General features: G+C 46.7%; 1 protein-coding gene and 2 long non-coding RNA genes across 5 annotated transcripts in view; 1 reads left to right on the top strand and 2 right to left on the bottom strand.

The window, feature by feature from the left end:
- The window catches only part of GATAD2A (GATA zinc finger domain containing 2A), a 117,131-nt gene that overhangs the window by 4,131 nt on the left and 95,970 nt on the right, over nt 1-17,030 (top strand). Inside the window, exon 1 of one of the 2 annotated variants that reach the window (XM_077859255.1) lies at nt 3,126-3,300. The exons of the other annotated variant lie outside the window; for it this stretch is intronic. The gene's annotated coding sequence lies outside the window, so the exon portion shown is untranslated. Of the gene's footprint in view, nt 1-3,125; nt 3,301-17,030 lie in introns of those variants that run through there. 2 annotated transcript variants of the gene reach the window in all.
- Nucleotides 1-17,030, bottom strand: part of LOC144290250 (uncharacterized) — a 59,643-nt gene that overhangs the window by 15,760 nt on the left and 26,853 nt on the right. The window contains exon 3 of one of the 2 annotated variants that reach the window (XR_013358020.1): nt 4,076-4,749. The exons of the other annotated variant lie outside the window; for it this stretch is intronic. This is a non-coding gene — a long non-coding RNA (uncharacterized LOC144290250). Of the gene's footprint in view, nt 1-4,075; nt 4,750-17,030 lie in introns of those variants that run through there. 2 annotated transcript variants of the gene reach the window in all.
- On the bottom strand, nt 5,255-16,733 carry LOC144290249 (uncharacterized). Its single transcript, XR_013358019.1, has 2 exons — nt 16,479-16,733; nt 5,255-5,926 (listed from the first exon to the last, which is right to left on the bottom strand). It is a non-coding gene; the product is annotated as an uncharacterized LOC144290249 (long non-coding RNA).

The following is a 17,030-nucleotide window of genomic DNA, read 5'->3' as shown; positions in this document are numbered from 1 at the left end:
CCACCAAATTCTGAGTGTTTATTGTCCACCCAGACTGCCTCAGACACTTGCAGAATGTGGTAAAAAAGAGGTGCAAACAAGGGACTCTGGGAACACGTTGTCTTCATGTTTCCAGTGGCTTCCTTCCCTAGCCAAGGACTCCATCCACCTTGCCACTTGGATCCCTGCTGAGCTCAGTTAGGCAATCAGGCCCCACAGGGCTGCCTGCCAACCTCCCATTCCTGGGACTCTCAGAATTTATCCTTTACTTTTCTTCTAGGAATGTTAGCCCGCTTGTAACAATAACAATAATCCCTTCCACTACTGCTTCACGGTTTACAAAACAGTTTCACATCATTATCTCATTTAATCACATTCCTACAACATCTTCTTGGTATCTCTTTAGTATAACATTCTGCCTTGCCTGACAGGCCTGTTTCCCTTTATTGTGTTCATCTTGGCTCACAAGCTCCCTTCTATAATTCAGGTATCTCAGTACCTTGCACATTTCTAATGCTTTTATTTTATTTAATTTTTTTTTTATTTATTTATGATAGTCACACAGAGAGAGAGAGAGAGGCAGAGACATAGGCAGAGGGAGAAGCAGGCTCCATGCACCGGGAGCCCGACGTGGGATTCGATCCCGGGTCTCCAGGATCGCGCCCTGGGCCAAAGGCAGGCGCCAAACCGCTGCGCCACCCAGGGATCCCCAACATTTCTGTGCACAAAGTAGAGGAGATAAAAGCTTGCCATATTGAATCGTCACAGTGTTATGGGTCTTTCTCATTGTAGCTTTCTTCACCTCTTTGATTCAATGGTCATTTGGTTGTCTACAAAGGGCAAAGCCATTTTCTTGTTGTTCTTATTTATTTATAAGTAAGTAACCTCCACACAATGTGGGGCTCAAACTCACGACCCCCACAATCGAGAGTCACATTCTTTTCTGACTGAGCCAGCCAGGTGCCCTAACGCTGGGTTCTTTGAAATATTTTATTTTTAAGTAACCTCTATACCCAATGTGGGGGCTTGAGCTTACAACCCTGAGATCAAGAGTTGTATGTATTACCAACTGAGCCAGCCAGGCTCCCCAAAGCTGGGTTCTTTGAGGGGGAAATCAGACAAGGAATTCAGATTAAAAGGGGGAAGACAGAGACAAAGGCCTCTGACACCAGGTGGGCCATGGTACACATCCTACAGCAGAGGTGCAAACAGTGAAGTGTGAGTGACTGATGAGTTTTGTCTGGGGGTGGGTGGGAAGCAGGAATGCTGCTTGGAAGGGCCCCAGCCTATAGAAAAGGGAAACTGAGGCTGAAGAACTTGATAGAGGACAGAGTCAGGAATGGCAACAGATTTGATTGACCCTTGGGAGAGAGAAGAGAGCTGCACAGAAAAACACTCTCAAAAAAAAAAAAAAAAAAAAGGGGAAAGAGGGCTAAATGGGTTGCTTTTCCAAAAAGGAAGTATTTAACTCCTCCAAATTTTCTAGGAGTCAAATGGTCACAGTTCCTAGGAAAAGCGGAACAATTACTGCAACACAGAGACTAGTTAGAAAAAGTTTGGGGGAATGCCTGGGTGGCTCAGCGGTTGGGCGTCTGCCTTTGGCCCAGGGCATGATCCTGAAGCCCCGGGATCGGGTCCCACATCGGGCTCCCTGCATGGAGCCTGCTTCTCCCTCTGCCTGTGTCTCTGCCTCTCTCTGTGTGTCTCTCATGAATAAATAAAATCTTAAAAAAAAAAGAAAAGAAAAAGTTCGGGGAGCACAACTGCCTGACATTTCTTCGGTAAAGGGATGGGGGGAGAGGGAGAGCATCAATTTTCCGGGATTCCTCTCAGGAGAAAAAAGAGGTGTTTGAAGTAGCAAATTTCTCTTCTGGTCCCAGGAGGGACACACAAGGGTAGGAATTTCCCGAGTTATCTTTGGATATGAAAACCAGGGCACAAAGCCCACGCTACCCTTCAGCCGAGGGAGGCAGAAGGCTAGTGGCCCCTAATCGTGCTCAGAAAAGAGGCAAGGTATGCTCTCCAAATAATCTCCAGGAAAAAAAGTGGGACTTGAGTTCCCCAAATTCTCCTTAGGAAAGGGGGCAAGGGCCCGAACCTCTACAAATTTTCTTAGAAAACAGAATCGTGAATCTACAAAATCATCCTCATCCTGGCAATTCTCGGAAAAGCAGGCAGGGCAAGAATCGCCAAAACTTTCCTCAGAAGAGGGGCATAACAGGAACCTCCAAGATTCTCTAGAAGAGGGGCCAGGGGCAAGATTCCTGGATTCTCTTCAGAATGGGGGCTAGGACACGAATTCCGAAGATTCTCCTTAGAATGGGACCAGGGACAAGAATCCTCAAGATTCTTCTCAGAAGAGGTCGAACCCACAACTCTTGTCAGAAAAGAGCGCAGGAAGGTAATGAATTCCCTCGGGAACAAGGCCGAGGCCAGTGCTGCCCAGTCTCCTCGGAGCGCGCCTCACGCGGCCCCGCCCACCGCCCGGCGTAACCGCCCCACGCCCGCCCTGCCCAGGCCCTCTCCGGTGCATTGTGGGTGGGGCGCCCCTGCTGAGCACTGCGGGGAACCCCCTGCCCAGCCAGTTGTCGGCCGCCGGGCGGCCCAGCCGAAACGCCCTCCGGGGTCGGAGTGAGCCGGCCAAGAATTGACGCGTCTCCAAGTCCCCGCCCCTTGTGGCGTTCCCGCCCCGAAGCCGAAGCCCCGCCCCCACAGGGCTCTGACTGGCCCTGAGATCCGCTCCACTCTCCCACTGGCAGACCGCTTGTCAGTCACCCCGTCCCACCTCCTCGGGCCCGCCCAGATCGCCGGCGCGATCCCGAGGGCCAGCCGGCTCACGCTCTCGTTGGCTGTCGGGTCCTGTCCATCGTAAGGCTGGCCACGCCCTCCGTGGGGCGCGGATCCCCGGAGCCTCGGCCGGACCTCATTGGCCTGCGGCGCCGCCACTCGACGAGACGCTGCTCAACCCGGAAGTGTGCGAGGCGAAATCTGCCTAGCAACCGGGGAAGCCGGGCTGCGAAGCGGGCAATTTCAGTGTGAGAAGGAGCGGCGAGACCGAGCGGCGGCTCCGAGCGCGGCGCGGCAGCTCCTCCCGCCCGGGGTCAGCGCCCCGGCGCGCGCACGCGCACCCCCGCCACCCGAGCGCGCTCCGCGCCGCCCGCGCAGTCGGTCGGTCGGCAGTCCGTCGTCCTGTCTCCGCTGCCGCCACGGGCGCCACCTGAGGGATCCACTGCCGCGGGACTCGAGCGGACCGGACCGGACCCCACCTACCGAGGCCACCCGGGGCCCAGCAGCCGCCCGCAGAGGCGCCGAGCAACTTCGGTGAGTGAGGGGCCGGCGCCGCTGGTGGCGGGTCCCCGGCTTCCGGTGCTCCGGGCTTCTCTGGGGCTTCCGCTTCTCTGAGGGGACCGCCTCCGGTGCGCAGACCCTCTTGTCTGAGGGGACCCCTGCCTCTCTGAGGGGAGAACCCCTTTTCCAAGGGACCCCCATGTCTCTGAGTGGCCCCCACTTTTCTGAGGGACCCCACCTCTCTAAGATACTCCACTCCTCTGAGGGACCCCACTTTTCTGAGAGGTGCCCCCCTTCTCTGATGGACACTCCACTTTTCTGAGGGACTCTTCCGCCTCTGCGAGGGAGCCCACCATCCCCGCCCCGTGTCTTTGAAGGACCGCCTGCTTCCCTGAGGGCCATTCGCCCCTTCTCTGAGAGCCCTGCCTCCCCGCGAGCCCCCTTCTAGCTTCTCCAAGGGGCCCCCTGCTTCTCGGAGGATGTGCTCTGTCCCTGAGGGGACCCGGCGATTCCTTGGGGACCCTTGATTTTCTCAGGAGACACCCTGCTTCTGGGGGACCCTCCTCACTTCTCTGGGAGACCCCATCCTCTCTGAGGAGACCTCCCTGCCTTTCCAGGGACACCCCCCCCCCAAGCTGGAAAGCCCTGCTTCTCTGAGCTGTTGTCCCTCTTATTCTTCGTGTTCCCCCTTTGCCCTTGCTTTTCTAAGGTGTCTCCCACTTCTACCCTCTCCCTTACCCTCTCCCTTTCTGAGATGCTCTCCTTGCTCTTTGTCCCAACTCCTATGGGTGACCTCCTCCTCCTCCCAGTCGTCCCCCAACTAATCCGAGGTGTCAGAATCCCTCCTGTACGTGTTCCCCACTTTTCTGAATTATCCCCACTCTTGATGGGACCCCCTACTTTCTGATGAGTGCCTTCTCTCTCCTGAGGGGTCCCCCACTACCCTGAACTGCTCATTCACCTGACTGGATCCTTGGTTCTTGAAGGAAAAGTTCCCCACTTTTCCAAAATATTTTCTTTTGGGTTCTCCAGTAATCTATGGAAACCACACTTTTCTGAAAGTTCCCTAGCTCCTTCAGAGCTTCTCCTTAATATGGGATGTCCCTCTCCTAGGGAATCCTCATGTTTCTTAAGTGTGCCTCTACTTTTCCAAGATATCTTCTGCTGGGATACACTGTGGATTTCTTCACTTCTCTGATGGGTGCCCCTGCATTCTGGGGAGTTTCCCTCTCACTTGACTCAGGACGTTTCCCCCTTTCCTGAAGTTTTCCTCCTGATTCTCTAAGGGAGAAACTCTTCCTTCATTTTCCTTGGATCCTCTAACTTCAAGGTTCCCCTGTTCCTGTTTGGAGCACTCTCTTCCTCCATTCTGGAAGGGGAGACCAGAAATGTGCCTCCTCTTCAGTCTTCTTTCTTGCCAGATTGGAGGAGGAGTTCTTTGAACTCTTACCTCAGCTTCCAGGGACCTGGAGAATTTTGTGGCTGGAAAGGAATTTGGGAGACAGTCAAAAAGTGTTGTTTTCTCTCGTTTTTCTGAGACCTGCTGGATTTGAGGGGGAGCAGGAGCTGTTGCCAGATGACCACCTTGCTTACTCCATTTTTGAGCTGTGGGCCACCACAGTGTTGTCAGGCCATTGTGGAGACAGGAGGGACAGGGCTGGAGCATTGTCCTCCCACTATCCCCCATTATCACACTGTTTGGCTGTCGGACTGACCCACTTCCTGTCCCATCCCTCAGTCCTCCCTCTGCATAGTGTAATACACCATTCTCCACCCCCCCCCACCCACCACCCCAAAAAAAGGAGAAGCAAAAACAGTCCTTTAGGTCTTCCTGCTGTGTTTTCTCTTCTTAGGTCCTCTGATTCACCCCTTGATCTCTAGAGGATTTTCAGTTTGTGGGCCACTCTGGTTTGAACGGAAGGCCAAGAAGCAGGAAATGGGTCACCTTATATCCAGGAAGGGTGGAAAGGAGGCAAAGGACAGGGAATTTGACAGCATTTCTCTAAGTTTTAGGTAACTTCAGCCTGGCCCAAAGGAAGTTTTTACATGACTTTTACAAATCTCCTATGTACTTTTTTTAATGGCCCACCCTGGATTCCAAATTCACTCCAGTAGCTAATTTTATCTGCTTTGCCAAACGCAGAGCTCTCTGGAGCCCAAGTAGATGAATGCTGGCATTGAGAGATGGTCCAAAGGACAGGAATGAACTCAGTTTGAAACCTGAGTAACTTGTAACCACTTCGTGTCCATGCACAAGTCTCAGGCTAAAAACGTGGGGAGAATGTTCTTGAAGTGGAGTTCTGAAATGTAGGCTGAACTGTTTGGTTTAGCATTTCAACAAGTTCTTCTCTGACTCTGCTAGAACTGCAGTTCACTTTACAATGTGACTTAAGGCTGTCTCTCTCCTGTTCGTTTCCATCTGGGTCTTGCTTAATTTGAGTCCTTTGTGAAGATTCCTGCCGAGGCTATAATTTGAGTTCTAAATCTGTCGGTGGACCATGTGGACACAAGTTTCAACTCGAGCTATTTTCTTCTGTGGAGAAGCGCTTGGAGAGTTTCCTGGGCCCTCTGCTCCTGGGGTAGTCAAGTCCAGGCAGGAAGGTGCTGCAGACCTGGTTGTTCTCCTACTGCCTCTTCCTGGTCAGTTGTAGGCACTGCCCTGAGGGGAAGGGGAAGAATAGTGGGGAGCTTGGAGCTTAGGGTTTCCTGAAACAGGGCAGAGAAGTGCTGGCACATATTTATTATTTTGAATGAAACCCATAGCACCGGCAGGATGAGGTGTTGAAAAGGGAAGCAGGAGCTTTGAAGTCAGAAGGACCTGATCAGGTTTTGGTCTGTCCTTCCTAGTTGTGTGATCTTGCACAAGTTATAATGCAAAATCAGCACATTACCAAATATTTGAGGGGTCACATATCTATGAATGTGTGTGAAGGTGCCTACATATGGGAAATGCTTCCTAGACATAAGAATGAATGAATCTGAGGTAATGAAGGGGAGGCAGCCAGCATAATGCCTAGCACATGGTTGGTGTGCAATAAAGGTTGGCTGTTGTGCTCAGGAGATTAGGGTTCTGGTCTGGACTTCCAGACCAGGAAGCATTTGACTTTCTGCCAAGGCTAAATATGCCTATAGAGAAAGAAATGTGGTATGTCTCTTGCAAAATCCATTGCCACCCTGGGTCTTGTAGCATATTTCTGTGTTCAGATAGCAGATGTGAGACGGATTTGCTGTGTAGCAAGCATTTGTGTTGCCTTGGCCTTGCCTTCTGCCTCTGTAAAATGGGGTAATTTGTGAGTTGAGGGCAAGTAGGGAGATGTATTACTATAATTAGACTGTAGGCAAAATAGAAGATTATAATGAACTTTACGATTTGTGGGAAGAAAAAAGTAGGTGAACTATACACCTAAAGGATCATATCCATATTTTGGGACTGTTTGAGTAAAATACAGCAGTTACTTGGTGAGTGTCTCTTGCACATTAGAACCTTGAAAGAAGAATGTTCTTTTAGAGTAATAGATCAGATCAGAGGACAAAAGACTGGGTAAGTGATGTACAAAGGCATTTGATGTTCCATAATAATAGTGCATTGAGAGGGACAGTGTGTGGCTTAGAGCCCACGAGGAGATCAGAGTTCACCTGAGCTCCCAGGACCTAGAGAGCTGTAGAAGATGCTAACTCAGCCTCTGGGGTTGGGGGTGGAGGTAGGGGCTATGGTGGACAGGAGACTTTTTTTTTTTTTTTTTTTTTTTTTTTTTTGTGAGAGGATTCTTTCTTAGCAATTAATGAAAGCCCTAAAATCGTGGCCAGTGAGTTGGGCCTACCTTTTTCACTTACTATGGTGGTGACAGATGGCATTTGCCTCTGATATCTAAAACCCAGGGGGAAATAATGGGTAAAAATCTGAGCTAGGCCCCCATGGGCTACTCCCAGGTTTGAGGGATTCTCCTCCATCTTTGAAATTACACCCTCTCCCTGCCTCTTTACCTCCTTCCTTCCCTCTGCCTGCCTGTCTCTGTCTCTCTGTCTCTTGACTTTGTTATTGAGGCAAATAATTTACCAATCTTAAATTTTTCTTAATTCTTATAAGGGTAGTTATTCTATTGAAGAAAAACGAACAAAGTTTTATTTTTAAAATATAAAAAATAAGATAAATAACTTTAAAGTGATCACTATCCCTTTTGAAATTATGCTGTCTTTTGTGTGCCACAGACTTCACTCTGGTGGATAGTGGCGCCACTACCAAGTCTCTTTACTCTAACAGGAAGTTTTTTTTAACTTTTTTTTTTTTTAATTGAAAGATCCTTACAGCAATAAATACCCTTGGATAGTTAGAAATGATATTGATCTAGGTACATTTATTAGATGTAATGTAACATGGTTATCCGTTGGTGGGGAGCTCTAAAAGGCATGTGGGTCCCAACACTGCCCAGCTTCTAACTCTGGACGATAAACTGTTGATTTATATAACTGAAATAGCTAGGGAAGTCAGGGTTTCCTTCCTGTTGAAGACAGCACTGGGGGCACTAAATCCCTGTGGATCTTGATAAGAAAGAAACTGACCTTCTCTGGAATTGGGAAATAACTACTGTATGAAGTTGTTCCATCCAAATGAATGAAAGGTGTTATTTTTAATTTCTAGTATTAATTTTGGCTTTATCCTCTCTGCAGCCTGGATGCCTTTGTTTATTGTGGTATGTTATTTGAATAAGAATTTATTCCCTCAAACTGGCCTATAAGGGACAGTTTGAGCACTAAACTAAACTCCTGTGTGGCCATAAGGTAGGGCATGTTTTTCTTTTTTTTAGTGCAACTTAAATTGGATTGAAAAATAGTGTTAAATATTCTGGCTTATGTAACTTCCCATAGCAGCAAATAATCTAGCAATAAGTGTGTTCCTACAATGCACCAGATGCACCATGCTGGGTACTGTGGGCCTTGGAGTGAGTAGGACAGATAAAGTCAGCTCTCAAGGAGCTTACATCCCAGTCATAGACCAGAAGACAAAAAATCGAATAAAAGACTATTGCAGTGCTTCTTTGGAAATATTTCTGGATGTTGGGAGCTTGGGGTGATTTTCTTGGAGGTTTGCAAGTGAAACCTCACTACCCTTCTAATTTCCTCACTGGGCTTCTTGCTTCTGTTTCTTACCTCTAAAAGGAGGCAGAAATCATGGCTTTTTCCTGGTTGATTGTTGGCCGTTGGCACTAGTTGATCCAGGATGACTGTGACTGTAATCTTGGAGAAACAAGAGAGGATCTGGGATGGTCACTGCTAGGAGCATTTTCAGCTTTTCTTTTTTTAAAAAAGATTTTATTTATTTATTTATTCATGAGAGACACACAGAGAGAGGCAGAGACATAGGCAGAGGGAGAAGCAGGCTCCCTATGGGGAGCCCGATGCATGCAGGACTCGATCACAGGACCCCAGGATCATGACCTGAGCCCAAGGCAGATGCTCAATCACTCAGCCACCCAGGTGTCCCCAGCTTTGCTTTTCTTGAAGTCAGTGGCAGTGTTTTTGGAATCCTGTGGCATTTCTTCATGGCAGTGCATATTACACAAAGAGATAAACAGCTCTAAAAGCCCTTTCCACCTTGTTTGAAATCTTAAAAACAAATTGAGACAGAGTGTTTGGCTGTTGTTGATGCCATAGGAAAGAAAAGTGAGATTTCAAAGAGCTATAGATTGCTTTGTCGTGTATTAGTAGGTTCCTGGTGCACAGTTCCCTCTGCCCTAGGGTTCCCTCTTATACTGGGACTGGGAAAGCACTATTTTGACTTTCTTATGTGTGGTCAGGTGTTTTTTGTTTTAAGATTTTATTTATTTATTAGAGAGAATATGAGCAGGGGGAAGGGAGAAGCAGACTGCCCACTGAGCAGGGAGCCCAACCACACAGGGCTCAATCCCAGGACCCTGAGATCATGACCTGAGCCTAAGGCAGATGCTTAACTGACTGAGCCACCCAGGTGCCCCTGTTACGGTCAGATTTAATGTTAGCCCACATAGGTCAATTATGTGACAGGTGCTTTTCTTAAGTAAGTGTATTTGTGAGGGGTGGAAGCAAAGGGCAGGGGTGGGTATTCATTCAGGATACAGGCTCCAAGGGGAGAGGGAGAGTATAAGGAGAGTTTCTGGTAGTCTGTCTTTTCTTTTCCTTCAACCAGAGTACTGACTTGGAGGTGAAGAGACAGGCTCTGGCCGGAAGTGGGCGTGGACCAGTAATGCAACTGTGCACGTGACCAGGCTCCCACCTCTGGGCTCTGCTGCCCTTGGGAAGTGGATGCTTGCTCCCTCCTAACTTCCTGTTCCCTTGCCCTCCAGTGGAGTTTTTGGGCCCCAATTTGAGCATAGAAAATACGTTCAACTTCTCACTTTTCCTCTGGTAAGCTGCTTTGTCAGAGCTGAGAGTCACCAGTGGACTTGTACTTGGCAGTTCTGGGGGTTCAGCTTAATGTATTCACAAACTTAGGACTGTCTGGCAGGATGGTTTCCTGTGTATTACCACAGGAGCTTGCCTGCAGAGGGCTGCTCTGGAGAGTATATAGAACTCAAGGAAGCAGACAGTAGAGAGTCCTTCTGCAAGAGTCTGCTTTTAAAGAGTGGTTTACAGTTGTCTTCATTATCTTATAAAAGTACCATCTGTGCAGTAGAGTCAGACTTGTGTTTGTATCCAGATTCTGCCACTTGCTGGCTCTGTGACCTCAGGAAAGTAGCTTAACTGCAAGTGGCTTAACTTCTTTGAGTCTCAGTTTTTCATTTGTGAGGTGGGGATGGTAAGCAAATGGCCAGATTGTTGTAGGTGTCTGATAGAGGTAGTGGTTATGGAATCAGATCAAAGCTTACTGGCCCTCCCTCTTAAGATTGGCACCCAAGTTTGGATAGCTACCTATGGCAGTTAGTACTGTTTGAGAGCAAACCAGTCCATGTTGGGGCCATAAGCTGGGTGCAACAGAGGACTGATAATCTAGAGGTTCCCAGATAGGCTGATTTTTCCCAGTGAGTTTCCTCAGTTTTTTTTTTTTTTCTTTTTTAAAAAATTATATATATATATATATATTTTTAAATATTTTATTTATTTATTTAGGATAGTCACAGAGAGAGAGAGAGAGAGAGAGGCAGAGACACCGGCAGAGGGAGAAGCAGGCTCCATGCACCGGGAGCCTGACGTGGGATTCGATCCCGGGTCTCCAGGATCGCGCCCTGGGCCAAAGGCAGGCGCCAAACCGCTGCGCCACCCAGGGATCCCTATATATATATTTTTTAAGATTTATTTATTCATGAGATACAGAGAGAGAGAGGCAGAGGGAGAAGCAGGCTCCTTGCAGGGAGCCCGATGTGGGACTTTTTTTTTTTTTTTTTAAGATTTTATTTATTCATGAGAGACACAGAAAGAGGCAGAGACACAGGCAGAGGGAGGAGAAGCAGGCTCCATGCAAGGAGCCCGATGCGGGACTTGATCCTGGGACCCTGGGATCATGACCTGAGCCAAAGGCAGATGCTCAACCAACCTAGGTGCCCTTGACTTACATTTGAAATAAAAATCTTTTTCTTCTCAAACCAGGAGTTCGTAAAATGTAGGCCTGATCAAGTCAGCATGCAAGAAGGCATGGGTGTTTTGTTACCAAGCTGTGAAGGAGAAAATCAGAAAGAACCAGAACCATCCCCTCTATTTTTTTTACATTTATTTTATTTATTTAATTTTAAAGATATTATTTATTTATTTGACAGAGAGAGAGAGAGAGAGAGAGAGAAAGCGCGCGCGCGTGAGCGTACCAAGCAGCGAGAGTGACAGGGAGAGGGAGACAGGCTCCCTACCCGAGTAAAGAGTCTAATATGGAGCTTGAAGCTGAAGCCCCTGAGCTGAAGGCAGATGCTTAACCTACTGAACCACTCAGGCACCCCCCTGATCCCTCTATTTTTTATAGGAAATACTAGGCACTAGGGGAGGAGACAGGGATACTCTATCAGGAAAACTTTTGGGAGGAATATTTTTCTTCTTTCCTTTGTCAAGTTGGAGGATTTGCGATTTAACAACCATGGAGTTGGGGGTATGAATGGAATATCAAAGTTTTTTTTTTTTAAGATTTTATTAATTTATTCATGAGAAACATACACAGAGAGGCAGAGACACAGGCAGAGGGAGAAGCAGGCTCCATACAGGTAACCTGATGTGGGACTCGATCTCGGGATTCCAGGATCACGCCCTGGGCCGAAGGCAGGTGCTAAACTACTGAGCAACCCAGGTGTCTCAAATATCAAGTTTGTATTTATTTATTTAAACAAATTTTTAAAAAGATTTTATTTATTTATTTATGAGAGAGAGAGAGGGAGAGACACAGGCAGAGGGAGAAGCAGGCTCCATGTAGGGAGCCTGATGTGGGACTGGATCCTAGGACTCCAGGATCATGCTCTGGGCTGAAGGCAGACACTCAACCACTGAGCTTCCCAGGCGTCCCCTCAAGTTTTTAAAACATATTTTTTTTATGTCTAAATCATGGATATTTATTCACAGACCAGTGATATGACTAGTACTCTTTCTTTGCTAAGTAGGTTTGAATAGGTTGATCTCTAGACTTAAAACTGACATGTGGCCTTTTTTCTTTTTCCTGGTAGCTTTCTGATTTAATTTTTTTAATTCATAGAAAACAGTTCACCTACTGTTTTCAAAGACTTAAAATTGATCTAAATTAGGTGGGCATTTTTTTTGTAAGACATGTAAAGACACAAAGGAGATATTCCTTGCCAACTGTTGACACATGCAGATGAAGACAGAGTGGGAGATATACTTCCAGCTTCACAGTGATACATCTAGCCATTTATATTTAACCCTTCAGGGGAGCATTTGTGCTCAGAACTCTATAGTAGTGGGATTTCCTTAGGGCCACACAGAGACTAAGTACAGATAGAGCCTGAACTCCACGTTGCCCAGACACTAAGGATATGGAATTGTGGTTAGAAACGGCACTCAAAACAAACACATGCTGACAAAGTGGACCATCTCTAGAGAGCTGTGTTTCAGAGAGCTTTTCAGCATATATACGCAGGGATGAGGCAAAGGGGTACAGATCTGTCTCCCACAAACTCCTAATATAGTGTAAGAATGCTGTGATTTAAAAAATGACATTTGGGGCAGTCTGGGTGGCTTAGCGGTTTAGCGCTGCCTTCTGCCCAGGGCGTGATCCTGGAGACCTGGGATCGAGTCCCATGTCAGGCTCCCTGCATGGAGCCTGCTTCTCCCTCTGCCTGTGTCTCTCTCTCTGTGTCTCTCATGAATAAATAAATAAAATCTTTAAAAAAAAAAAGACATTTGTTGTAGCAGCTGTAATGCACTGGTATTTTTCATAAAGCACCACTGTAATAGTCCCTGTTAAAGGGACTATTGGTACTTGAAAAAAGTACCAAGAATATCAAAGTACTAAGGAAAATCATAGTAACATAGAAATGAATGTTTTCCTTCCCTTTCCCAGCTAATTGCACTGTAATGTCACCATTTGACTATGAATTTAGGGTGAAATAAGAAACTTTTAAACAATTGTCTCTTAGAAAAAAAAAATCGTCTCTTAGAGATTGTGGTTATGTTTATCCCTAACTCAGTGAAAACAGTTTTAGACTTCTGAGTTCTAAAAATGTGAGGTATGAAGGCACCTGGGTGGCTTAATCAATTAAGGTTCTAACTCGTGATTTCCGTTCAGGTCATGATCTCAGGGCCATGAGATTGAGCCCCTCGTTGGGTTCCATACTGAGTGTGGAGTCTGCTTAAGATTCTCTCTGTGCTCCCCACCCCAAAGTGCCCCCCCCATCAAAATAAATAAACATTTAAAAATAATAAAAATACAAAGTAAGGAAAGTGGTCAGTGTTCTTTTTCATAAAAGTACTTCTAAAAAGATTTGGTATACTTTTGAATGAACAACCTGTTTATTCTTTAGAGATCTCAGAAAACAAGTGGGAGCCTAGTGTCACTGATAGCAGTAATCTCAAAATTAAACTCTACAGAACTAGGCCTGCTTAGCCTTCAAATTTAAGTAGATAACCATTCTGTGTTTTGAGAAAGAAAGGGATCTACAAAGTTTAGAGGGTAATGGATCCATCCCTTTTTAGCCCTTTCTGCTCCCAAAACCTCACACTCCAGGTGTGGCCAGCTTTGGCTTTTGCCTCTGCTATTCTGGATGCCTGGGATGTTCATCTGTTAAGAATTGGCTCAAATGTCACATCCACAAAGATTTCTCAGACTCCTCCCCAGGCAGGGGAGCAGCTCCTTCCTCTGTGATTCCTGTCTTTTCTTTTTTTTTTTTTTTTAAAGATTTTTTTTTTAATTTTTAATTATTTATGATAGTCACACACAGAGAGAGAGAGAGGCAGAGACACAGGGAGAGGGAGAAGCAGGCTCCATGCACCGGGAGCCCGTCGTGGGATTCGATCCCAGGTCTCCAGGATCGCGCCCTGGGCCAAAGGCAGGCGCTAAACCGCTGCGCCACCCAGGGATCCCTGATTCCTGTCTTTTCTATGAATGCATTTTCTGCATTGAAATCATTCTGTGTCTGCCACTGGCCTGTGAACTTTTGGAGATGGTACCTGCAGGCTCTCTCATACAGTTCTTGTCCATCAGTGTTTATCATATAAGACATTGTGAATTTGTCCACCAGAAACTTTAAGGAAATCTCCCAATTAAAAATAAAAAGTACAGTACCTTAAACATTCAGTAGGTGATGCTACTCCTTTTTAGTTTCATGCTACTGTGGAGCCTTTGACCAATTTTCTGCTATAAAAGAGGCCATGAACATGGAATTTGGCCCAAATTTCTTTAGTCCCTCTGTTGTGCTGAAACAGGCTCAGATGATATTTAGAAGTTTATCTAACACTACGTTAGAAAGATAATTAGAATATTTTTGCAGTGGTTAAGATGGAAGGAGGCCTGGCTATTATTAGCAAAGATCTGATCTTTGAAGGGTATTAAGTTTAAAATGAATTTGGAAGGAAATTTTACTTAGCTAAATAACAAGTATTTTTAAAGTATCATATTAACTGATATCTCTAAGTATTAATTGACTGCCTTGTTTTTAGGGCAAAGGGAAAACTTTGGCAAAAACATGGTTCCAGCCCTATTTGTCTTTTAATTAGTTTCTTTAGCTTTAGAATGGAATCTAAAGGTGATTGCATCATATTTCATAATCAGCCAGCTGTTTAGTCCAGTACTAGACACTGAGGTAGCAAGGTCTTCAGTCTGAGCAGCCTTAGCATTTGCCTGCCTGAGTTCTGGCGACCCCAAACAGGTCTGGATTTACTGTCACTTTTTCCATCTACACACCTGGCCCTCTGTATTGCAGAAATAAACCCTGTAACTACTTCACCCTACCCCCACCCCTGCTTTCCCAGCTGGAGATGTTGCCACTGCCCTTTGGAGCAGCCCACCTGTCACCAGTGCACACCTCAGTCCACAGGGGTGTGCCATTAATATGTTGCAGCTGATGCCTCTCTCTTTAAAACAGGGTGGTTGTCACCTTGGTGACTCACACAGGGTTTGCCAGCTCAGACTCTGGAATCTCTATGTCTATCTCAAGTCTCGGGTCTCCCACCTGACCACACATTGCTGTGTTTGTAGTTAATTAAGTTGGCGTTAATCAAGACCCAGGTGAGGAGCAGTGAGGTAATATTTTGCTTGTATTGCTTTAATATGCATCATCTGATTAATAGTCCTAGAGTAAAGAAGTTCTCAAAATATAAAGCTGCCAAATTACAAATTACAGTGAAAATTCTAGATATTTGCTTTTAACTTGTCCTTGTACATGGAGTCAGGGAGCCTCTTGCATTCCTATACCAAGTCACCTGTTTGAGAATAGGACTTTTTGTTTGGTTTTTGAATTTGAACATTTGAAATTCTTTGTAGCAAAGCAAATTGCTGACAAAACTGGGTCAGGGAAGGCGTTTGGGGGTCAACAGTTTGTATTTTGTATCATTTTTAGTTTGAGGAATGCTTTGCTTTTGGCCCAGGGGAGTTGTGCCAGATGTTGCATTAAGCAGTTGGAAGATTTGGGGAGTGGAGTGGGGGATGGAATCAAAGACAAGATATTGCTAATTATGTGTGGAACTCCACACAGAATTAAAATGGACTTTTTTGAACTTATTGTGAGGGGCACACAGAAAAACAATTTTATTTCTTTTTTTTTTTTTTAACAATTTTATTTCTAAAAATTGGTCTACATTGTTTTTCAGGTTTGGATTCAAGACCAATGGTGGGTTGAAATTACATTGAATCTCTTTTAAAAAATGAAATAGAATAGTTAATATCAGGATACACTGCAAGTAGTTAAAAGTATATTTGGTGTAACTTTTGTTTCAGTTGTATGATTGTATATATATATATATATATATATATATTTTAAAATATTTATTTATTTATTCATGATAGAGGAGAGAGAGAGAGGCAGAGACACAGGCAGGAGAATCAGGTTCCATGTCAGGAGCCTGATGCGGGACTCGATCCCGGGACTCCAGGATTGCGCTCTGGGCCAAAGGCAGGCGCCAAACCGCTGAGCCCCCCAGGGATCCCCTTATGAATGTATATTAAAATGTGTTATAAAACAAATTAAAAGCCACCAATTAGAAGTCTAGGAGTCTTATGAATTGTTTTAACTCTGGAAAAAGAACATGAAAAGGGCCTTTTTGGGTGATTTTCAAAATAATCTTGATATTGATAGCCTTGTAATATTAGATACCTAATTTTTCTTTTACTTCCTTAAGATTTTATTTATTTGAGATAGAGCGAGAGAGCAAGCACGAGCTTGGGGGGGGGGCGGGGTGGTGCGGGCAGAGGGAGAAGCAGACTCCCCACTGATCAGGGAGCGAGGCTGATGTGGGGCTCAATCCCAGGATTCTAGATACTGACTGAGCCACCCAGGCACCCTAATTTTATTTTTCTATTTAAATTGTGTTCCCCTTTATATAGTTTAACATAGTGAAAGCCCATCCTCTCTCAGGTTAGACTGTTTCTCGTGTTTCCTTCATGTGACTAAAGAGGGAAGGGTGCAGATTTGCTGTCTGGTGTGTGTGTGTGTGTTTCACCTTCTCCCAGGGGCACGGGGTGGGGGGAGTGGTGCAGATTGGGAAATAGCTAGAGAGGGACAGCAGTCATCCTCAAGTGTCTAGAAGTGGGTGGGTCTGGAGCTTACTTAGTAGAACTGTTCATTGCACAGAAGTGATGGTTTGGCCGATACCTGGGAACGCAGCTTCTGTGTGACGACCCCCATGGGGATGGCATTCTAACCTCCGTTTTCAGAAGAAGCTGACTTGCTCCAGGTCATGTAGCTCAGCTGGAGCGAGGTCAGTAGTGAGTACATAGTGAGTCAGCCCTGGGCGCGGTTCGCCAGGCTCTGCTGCCGGTGAGCTGGCGACCACCCCTCGGCTCTGCGGAAGGCGCTGGGACTTCGTGGGGAGGGAGTCTACCTGAACCCGCGTGGGAAACCAACGGGCGTAGCAGGGCGGCGCGTGGAGCGCCGTCGCGAGAGGCGGCGTTTCCGGGGCGTTGCCGGCCTCCCTTGCCCCGCCCTCCCCGCAGCATTGCCCCGCCCCACCGTAAGGCCCCGCCCCTCAGCCGTCTGTCCCCGCCCAGCCGGGCGCGGGCGGGCGGCGTCGCCTTTAAGAGCTCCCCGGTGTTTTGGGGGCCGCGGGCCGGGCGCGCTGACCTGGTGCGCATGTCCCGGGCGGTGACGCCGGCGCCGGGCTCCATGTGTGCGGCCGAGGGGCGCATTATCTGGCCGGCGGCGCGG

This window comes from Canis aureus, chromosome 19, assembly GCF_053574225.1.
Source record: "Canis aureus isolate CA01 chromosome 19, VMU_Caureus_v.1.0, whole genome shotgun sequence".
In the NCBI taxonomy this organism is placed as follows: Eukaryota; Metazoa; Chordata; class Mammalia; order Carnivora; family Canidae; genus Canis; species Canis aureus.
The sequence above is the reverse complement of the archived record's forward strand: the minus strand, read 5'-3'. Positions and strand labels throughout refer to the sequence as shown.